The sequence below is a fragment of the Pteropus medius genome, unplaced genomic scaffold, assembly GCF_902729225.1.
Source record: "Pteropus medius unplaced genomic scaffold, Ma_sr-lr_union100, whole genome shotgun sequence".
Classification (NCBI taxonomy): Eukaryota; Metazoa; Chordata; class Mammalia; order Chiroptera; family Pteropodidae; genus Pteropus; species Pteropus medius.
In genome coordinates this window covers 612,656-622,404 of record NW_024340695.1, presented here as the reverse complement: position 1 = coordinate 622,404, position 9,749 = coordinate 612,656, and the positions used below count along the sequence as shown (strand labels likewise).

Below are 9,749 nucleotides of genomic sequence, written 5' to 3'. Positions count from 1 at the left end.
TAGGCAAAGGTCGCGCTCGAATATACAAAGATCTGAAAGGATTGGATCTACAGCCAGAAAATAAACTAGAGTCATCTTAGAAAAATGCAAGCTACCATAGCATGAGAAGGAATTTGAAAGTAATTCAATTCCATGAGAAAACATGGCAATTGGTAATTCCAAAAAGACTCTATAAAGAATAGTAGACAGAATGTGAGGTAACCATTTAAAGAATAATAGGAAATAAAAGCAGTCCAAAGTCCTCCAAGTGCTGTGTCCACTTCCTACTCATGGCTGTCGTAAGTAGATGGCAGTGATTAGGTAGGGTGAGACTGAGAGGCTTTACCTAACAACACAGCCTGACCCCTCCCATCACAGGCAGTGAAAAAAGAAATGATAAAATATGCAGCAGAATCCCACGGTTGCTGAACCCTGCCTCACACCAACATCTGATGTTTTTGCTTTAATTGAGGTTCGATAGAAAGAAATGAAGCCTATTGCTACTGATGATAATCCATCCAGTGAGTAGGGGTTGATGGAGCACCAGACTGGGCGTCAGCAAATCTTCCACTGACCTGCCTTCATTTCCTCCTCTGTACAGCAAAGAGGTTAAACTCCCAATGTCCTTCCAGCTCTAAGTCTACGTGGTGGTTACTGGGGTCTTCAGAAAATAAGTTACATTTAGAATGAAGAGACTGTGGTAAATTTGTAGAATATGTCCCTCTGACAGGAGAGGCTAGAGATATAAAAGGAAAAAAACATTTAAACTCTGGGTTCTTATTAATAATTAATATATATTGTTTCCTTTTCTAGGCACTGTGCTAAGTACTTTACATGGATAATCTCATTTAATGCTTAGAAGAATTCTTCAGTGGAGGTATGATTATTTACTACTTTTCACAGACAATCCAACGGAGTCTCAGAGAGGTTGCACAACTAATGAGTGGTTACATTACATGACAAAGTCTTCACTAGTCCCTGGTAAATCAAGAAAATTAAGGACAATGGTATTCAATAAAACTTGTTGAATAAATGACAACTGGTGCGCTGCTGTGCCACTGTTCTTTGGGAGACAATGAGGGAAATGACATGACATCTGTTGAGCACTGCTCAGCACCAGGCTCAGCACCAGGCACAGCACCAGGCACTTTACAAATATTCCATTTGATCCTCATAATGACACTCTGAGGTAGATGTTGTTACCCTCATTTGATAGGTGAGCAAACAGAAGCCAGCTTCTAATGCTCTGTCTCCACCTGGGAAGCTGCTCCCAGAAATACAGCAGGTGTATGAGACTAGGTCTGGGGCTGAGGGGAGAAGAGACTCAAACCAGGGAGAAACCTATGAGGAGGTTCTGCAGTACCCCAGTTCCTGGGGCTCAGTTAGGAGGCATGAGGTAGACGTGAATCACTTTTTAGCTTGACAGCCTTCAACTCCCTACTGTCTTCCATTTCAAACCCCAGGCTCCCTTTCTGGAGAGCCTCCATTTGTATGGTCTTGGTGAGAAGGAAAACTGCCACCTATTGCCACTCACCATGGATGCCAGCAAGGCCTGACTCTCCTCTTCCCCCAGCCCTGTGCAACTTTCTTGGGAAGGCCTTTGAGTTAAGCTAAGGCAAGTAAACATTCACTCCCAGAACTCTGGATCCAGAGCATGTGAGGGAAGGATGAGATGTTTGGGGGTCACACATTTCACAGCTGTGTAGGTGCTGTGCAGAGCAGCCAGTCTGTGTAGGGGACCCGAGATGGGGTAATTCTGTTGCCTGGTCTTAAGGAGACTTCGGTTGCTTTCCATTCTTCTTCAGCATCCTACTGATTTCGTGAGCCCCAAATATTCTTCCAACAAATCCTCTTTTTGTTTAAAACAGAGCTGGTTTCTGCTGCTTACAATCAAGAAGCCTAAATGATATAGGCTGTGGGTAAAAAAGTAAAGACAGGTATTCACAGAAGATTTAAAATTTATTCTTAGTCTACGGCCATGCTACCCTGAACAAACCCGATCCTGTCTGATCTCTTCGGAAGCTAAGCAGGGTTGGGCCTGGCTAGTACCTGGATGTGAGACCACCTAGGAAGACAAGGTGCTGTAGGCGTAAATAAAAAAAGAGAGAGAGAAAGAGATTGTAAATTGACAAGGTCTTTGCAATCTGCGAGGTCAACCAAGGGTTGCCTCGCCAAAAAAAAAAATCATTTTTGTCAGAGCACTCTCTCAAATGACAGCATCTGTCCTCCAGCTTCCCAGGCACTGAAGGATCACTGCCTGATCTGTGGCTGAATGTTGGTCCCAATTCATATCCTCACCCCCAAATTCCTCAAATCCCTCCTCTCAGTCCCACTCTTTGTACGAAGAATGTACAAAGGCACAGCATAACAATCAAGTTCTGCTGTTTGTGCTATGTTATTTTAATATTTGAATGCCTCCTTAAAAAGATGCCCTTTAGTGACAAGGTAATAAAAATGAATGTTTCAATTACTATTGTAGATATTACATGTACTAATACAAAAGATAATGCTTTTAAAATAAGCTCCATAATTGTCCCGTACGAAAAGTGTTTGCTCATCAGTGAGTTAAGTCATTAAGTTCCCCACTTTCCTTCTATACAGACTCTCTCTCTCTCTGTCTCTCTCTCTCTCTGTCTCTCTCTCTCTCTCTCTCGCTCTCTCTCTCTCTCTCACACACACACACACACAAATACATCCATATACAACAACACATCTTGCATTATTTTTCACTCAACAGAGATCAAAAGAGAAAGGCAAAGCTACACTTTATGCTAACAGTAAAAATAGTTTCCTACAGGATGGAAAAAAAGCCCATTTAAAAAGTTTCGCATTCTGAGATTCTATTATCTATGTATTGGAAGAAAACCCCCCTCAGGCTATTCTGAATTTTCATTGACAGCGGCCTCCCACCTAAGTGGAGAAGCTGGAAAGTTCTGAAATGAAGGGCAATTGAGGTCCTCTGGGAGAAGATAAGGTCAGAACTCTGAGGCAGGTCCCAAAGAGAGTGAGAAGAGGTTAGAGAGATGCCCCATGCAACCTCTGGAGGAGGGGCTCAGGAGGGAACATTCCCCAAGCCACCACAATGGGGCAGCCATCTGCTGTAGCCGCCCACAGGTAAGGTGGTGCTATCTATTCATACGTGACTAAGAAAGGAGACAAGGGTGGGAAGAAGAATTCCAAGAAAGAAGCAATCTGCAGGAGAATATTCCCTGAAAGTATGTGGAATAAGAAATATGATATGATTTCTTCCGAAAGTCTTATTCCTCAGAAGGATGTTAGAGCATGAGCCCATGAAGAGTTATAAGTGGATTTTCTCTGACTGATTTCCCACGAATTCTAATATATTTCCACAGAAAAATGCTTATAGAAACAGAATAGAATACTCTGCAATGAACCAGCGCATTAGAAAAAAAATAATAACTCTTAATTGCCTATTTTTACTAAGCACATTTTTACCCTCATTCTGTCTGGCTGCAAGCCAAGATCTTTGCAAACTACTTCGCTAACATTCATTTTCATAACACTTATTACAAAGTACTGTACTGTAGGTCCCTTGAAAATATACGATAACCCAAAGTTAGCAGGAAGTTCTCCTGCCCTGTGGAGACCCAAGAAAAAATTGGCTCAAACCTCCAGATTCCATAACCAAGGGCAGTCCACATTCCACTCCCAAGATTTCCACGAAGCCTCTTAAGGGCATAACTCTTGTGCGGGCCTCCTGCTGCTTCAGGCTGGCTATGTGCTGTTCTACCTCTACGTGAATCCCAGGCCCTCCTTTGGCCCACTCACAGCAGGAACACATCACCATCGCCCTCTGTGCTGAAGGTGTTGAGAGGGAGATGGAGGGGGCATTTCCACCTCAGAATTCAAATGGAAACTTTGGCGTTACGGTTTTTAAGTGTGCTTCAGCCCCTCCATCCTCGGGGGCCCAGAGGCCCTTCATACCACAATTCCAGCCTGTAGACCTGTCCATCTTGTGTACTCCTTCCCCAGCTCATCGAGTGCCATCTCTCTCTTGCTTTCTTTGATGAAGCATCAGCCCCAGCTGCTTCCCATTCTTGCATCTCCTCTTCTCTCCACCATGGTTAGTGTCAAAATCACAGTGCCTTTTCCTGACAAGGAAAGTTACCTTGTGAAGAGGACTTTGAGTGACAGCTATTAAGGTAAAATTTAGCTTCCTTATTACAGGAAAGAAATGAGGGCTAAAGTATTAGAAAAAGGAAGGGGAGCTGATGGCAGAGAGTCGGGGAACTTCTGCTTGCCATCCTTGAGGTAAACTAGAGTGTGGCCTGTACTCTCAAGGGGCCCAATCGACCAGCGCCTGAAATAACTTTAAATGAAATGCAGATCCTCAAGCTTCTCACTGAGTCAGAGTGACCAATCCAAAGCTATAATCTTACGCCCAAAGGCTGCGCTGTGGACACTTTTTTATTTTGTATGTAAGAGACAAGAGTCCCAGATCTTTTTCTCTACCTATTTTAATTTCTTATTTTCTATGCAGTTTGAGACAAGTTGTTGCTCTCCTAATAATGAGAACCTACTGTTGTAAATATCATCATGAAGAATAATTTTGAAAAGTACTAGGCATTATGGAAAAGGTTTATCAAAAACTGGAAAGGTGATAAGTATCTGTTGAAAGAGAGAGAGAGACAGAAATAGAGATAGAGGGCAGAGAGGGAAGGAGAGGGGGAAGAAGCAGGAGGGAGGGAGGGTGAGAGAGAGAGACAGGGACAGACAAAGAGAGACAGAGACAAGGCGAGAAAAAAAAACAAAAACACTTCAACAGAAGATAATGCTCTTAAAACAATAGCACCCAAGCTTCAAATAACAGTACATTGCCTTCTAATTTCAATTTGATGTATGCAGAATTCTTTCTTTTCCAATGCCAAATCCTGAATGAAACATGCAATAAAAATTACTGCCTGAAACATGGTGATAGCATTTAATCCTCTGGCAATACATTAGAAAGACTTTCAGCTTTAAACCGTGGACCGCCACACTGCAGCTTTGCACATGAAATTATTTATTCATGCCTTGGTTTCTAAAGTCCTTTTTTATATGCTTTCTATCAGCCAATAATGAGCTGGAGCACTTATGTTCTCAGCCTGACAAATTCCACATTATGAGACTGAAGTTCAATGCCTGGCAAGAAGTTGCTGCTTGGAGGGAGACGTGCCATCTACTTGAGAGGGTTTCAGCATCAGGAAGCTGCTGGGACCATGGCAGGTTGCGGCACCTCGGTGATCAGAGGGATGATATGCAGGGAGGTGTGGACTGAAAGGTGATGAGAGAGGAAGGAGATATTGAAGCACTTAGAAGCTTCTGGCAACTGTGTCCCAAATGTCTAGGATGGTGTGTGCAGAAAGGGAGAAGAGAACTTAAAGGACACAGGATATATCTCTTCGTAATCCAACTGTCGTCAGTGATCATTAATTAGTGCAGTATGTGCAACACCAACAGGGCTGACTTCCCTTTTGTGAATATGAAAAATGTGGGGAGAGGATATTGATTTGCTGAGCAAATTAAAAGTAGAAGCAGATTACAAAGGAAAAGTTTTATGCTTAAGAGACTAAATTGATTTGAAGCATTTTAATACATATTTATTTACATGTAATTTATCGCCACAGTCAGGATAAAAGCTTATGAAGATCATTCCAATCCACTCGTTAAAGTGAGATTGCTAGTATATAATTCTTGAGTAGGTTAACCCTTCCCTGACCTTTCTGACTTGGTCAATTCTTACTATTAAGAATTCCCATAATACCATATAACCTTTCTTTCTTAGCACTTATCAGAGTTAACAATTTTACTTAAGTTCGTGTGTATACGGGTTTTTTCCCCTCCCCCTAGTACCTGCAGAGAGCTTAACACTTCCTACTGAAAAGAAATACTATGAATGCAATAAAATCAAATGTTTAAATATTTTAATTCAGACTTTCTATTAAATATTGGTTATAATGAAATGACAGAAAAAGGTGTAGTAAATCACCAAAATAATAATAATGACATATAGTGAAAGAAAAAAAAATATGTTATTCTGGTAAAATATTGACAATCATGAAGAATGTTAAGATCTCTTTGTTTTTATTAATGTTAAAATAATTTTTAAAAATAGTAAAGCTCAAACATCCCTAACAGAGTCACTAGGTAAATGTAAATATCCTAAAGTATAATCCAATGAACTACATTTTCATTAGAATTAAACCAATCTTGAAATCTTTGATCTTTGTTGCCCAAGAAAATGTACTGCTTTTCTCTTTCTTGATCGTTTTGTGCATATAGATCATCTTTCCACCATTCAGTACCTCCAGTCTCCTGCAGATTGTTTTGCTTCAGCCCAATGGCCTTCTTTCTGCTCTCTGACTGTTCCAAGCCTGGTCCCACCTCAGACTGCTGGCACTTGCAGTCCCCAAACTTTTGCAGGGCATGTTACTTCTCTTTCTTCTGGTTAATCCAGGGAAGTCTTTTCTGACCATGCTAATGATAACCACTCTCATTTACTCTCTAGCACATTACCTTGCTGCATTTGCTTACTGGAAATTATCCCTATCTAAACTTATTTTATTTGTGGGCTCATTGGTTTCTAGGCCTATTTTAGGTCTCCCTCAGAAGAACGCAAGGTCCTTGAGAGCAGGGAACTATATCTGTATTTTCATCTCTATAGCCACAATGCCTAGCATGGTGCCTGGTATAGTAGGTATTTTATCAATATTTACTGAATGAATGAATGAATGAATGAATGAACGAAAAGACAGGTGAGGAGTAAGTTAACCTTCTTTGCTACATAATATCCAAAGAGTTCGAAAACATATTCTTAGATGAGGTAAAATAATAATAGTATGTAAACCTGGCTATTAAAGTGTCTAATGTCAACTTAATCATCCAGCTGTCTGGGCATCTAATAGCTTAGGTCAGCATGTCCAGTGAACTTCTGCATGTGCACACATTTCTTTATTTCGTTCCCACAACTATCCCATAAGTAGGCAGAGCAATAACAGCGGCAGGATCACTTGTGTTTTTACTTATGAAAAAACTAAGTTCAGAGAGGTTATATTATTTCCCAAGTCACGCATGCAATAGGCAACAGGACTGGGTCTCCAGCCCAGTCTTTTGTAGCTTTCCTGCTACACCATCAGTGTCTGTTTTGTTTTCAAACAGATCTTCATTTATTTAGTTATTCTTTTAAGAAATCTATATAGGGCACCTACTATTGATAGTAAAGGACTCTCGAGCACTATTTAGCAATAAAGAGGTGCAGATAACAATTTTCCTCCGGCAAGATTAAAATACACAAATAGCTCACCAACCTGAAAGATATTTGAGTTAAACGTCTAATTCACAGGACAACTCAGTTTTATAAAGGTAGGAAAACCTTCCGGCTTGTATAATAGTGGGATGGATCTCCAGGAATGATGACTCTGTAGCTCTTCCTAAAAGGGTGGATAGGATTTTGACAGGAGAAAAGAAGAGAAAAGACATTCTCAAAAAAACAGAAAATAGAATGAGAAAATGTGACATGTTTTTAGAAACTAGTAAGCAGTTAATTGAAGGAAGTCTTTAAATGGAGGGAAAACACTAGAGGTAGACTGGAATTGATGTTAAATGACAATTGCTGTTTGGTGCTTTTAACATATCAGAATGGGTTCTTTTGAGTCCTGTAAAATGCCAAACCAGTTGCCATAGAAATATAGTAACCATATGCCATAAAGGAAGACAGGAACCACCACTGCCCCCACACTTCCACACCCCCCACATCTCCGCTGATAGTGTGGGCAAGAGTATGGTATCCTGAAGCCCAAAGGTTAAAATTAAGAATTTTGTGGCCAAATTTATTCATTTTTAAAGTTCGAAATACTATGAATTAAATGATTGGTATGGAACGTCCACTTATGGTAGAATATTCTTTTGTATCAAGAGAATCTTAATTTATGTTCCATGAAAGTAGAAAGTCAGAAATATTTAAATTTGCTTGGGGAAAAAAAGGAATTACTTTTATGATTTATTATTTCATTAGTAAGACTCCATAGCTGTATATCTAAATAGATCTATAGAGATACTGAGACACCACAGACATCACATACACACACATACACACATACACAAACACACACACATATACACACATACACACACACACACACACCATGGCACCACTACTTTCACCGGTATGTGAAAAAACAGTTTAGGCCTTGACGGCATTTTCCTTATATCTTTCGAAACATTCAAATTTACTCCTTAAAAGAGAATCTAATCATTTTAATAGCAAATGAGTTAAGTTGATTTGCAGTTTGTTTGCGTTATAGCAGAACATTTGCAAGGTGTTCTAGGAGATGGTGGTGAGAGCTCTTTAACCTTAGAGCTGTGGCTTTCCAAGAGTGCATAGGTCTCATGCATTTTCATAGGCGACACCACATTTGCATCCAGACATTCTTTGGTGCTTTGTTAAATGTCAAAGGTGAGATTATTTGATTCTGGATAAAATTTTCTTATTATTATGGTTATCAAGAGTGTAGACTATAAAGTGAGAAAGAAATGAATTCAAATCTCAGATCTACCACATACTGCATGATTTGGGGAAATAATAATTGCCTGCATCATTGGGTTGCTGTCAGGATGAACTAAAATGAAATCCATGTACAGCGTCTGGAACACTATCTCATACATATCAGCCACTTAGTAATTATATACATTAATAATAACAATAATAATAATAACCTTAAAAACAGCAATGATGATCACTTTTTGAGTACTTAATATGTTCCAGTTACCTTAAATACATTATTTCTAATTTCCACAAAAACTCTGTAGGTTAGATAATGTTATTCCATTTTACAAACGAAAAAAAAGACACCGAAACTTATAGGGATTAATAAACTTACCAAAATCACTCCAATGAATGAAGGAACTGAATTTGGACCTATATTTGACCCACTTTGTTCTTTTTTTGTTTACTCTGCTGTCTTTATAATACCATGAAGTACCTCAGTAAGGCTTTCTTTCCTTCTATTTCAAATAATGGCTCATAAATACTATGACATTAAATATAGTTCAAATAATGTACCACTTACTTAATGAAACATAAGAGATCTAACAAAGGAATTAAGTAAGAGAATACTATGCAAAATAAAACATGCACAAGTAAGCAGAGAAAAATTAATTCTTAGCTGATGGGCCATCTGACAGTCGTTTATACCTGATATGGTATAAATAAATGAGAAAATGGACCCCCAGTTATATTATGGTTAAATTATTAGTATACTACTATCATCATCACTATATAAGCAATATAGTCCCCATTTGACCAAGCCAAGATGAATAAATTACTCAATAGTCATCACTGGTAAGGAAAAAGATCTCTATGTTAATTTAAATACATTATCAAATGCCAAAATAACAAGTCTGAAAAGAGATAAGAAGGAATATAACTCTCTTTTTGATTCTTTACAAAAGGGAATCAAGACTATGTAATCTTCACTTCATTGCAATTAACTTTAGGTTAATTGAAACCCAAAATGAAAATTTTGTGGGAGGCCTAATTTATTCCAATAAAGCCTACTTCATTTACTATGTTATTTAGAGACCAATTGGACAGGACCTCCCTGGATGGCACCATGGTCTGGTGGTTAAGAAGACAGATTTGGGTTCCCACTGCATTTTTACTGTTTACTATCTGTGTTAGACTATAAACATTAGCTAACTTTTTAAGCTTTAGGTTTTTTTTTTTTTTTTAATTTGTGTGAAAATGATAATAAAAGTACCTATCTCATGGA

General features: G+C 39.0%; 1 pseudogene; it reads left to right on the top strand.

Moving 5' to 3' along the window:
* Window positions 1-1,947: 1,947 nt before the first annotated feature.
* LOC120604116 (uncharacterized) lies at window positions 1,948-2,069 on the top strand (annotated as a pseudogene).
* Window positions 2,070-9,749: the final 7,680 nt, after the last annotated feature.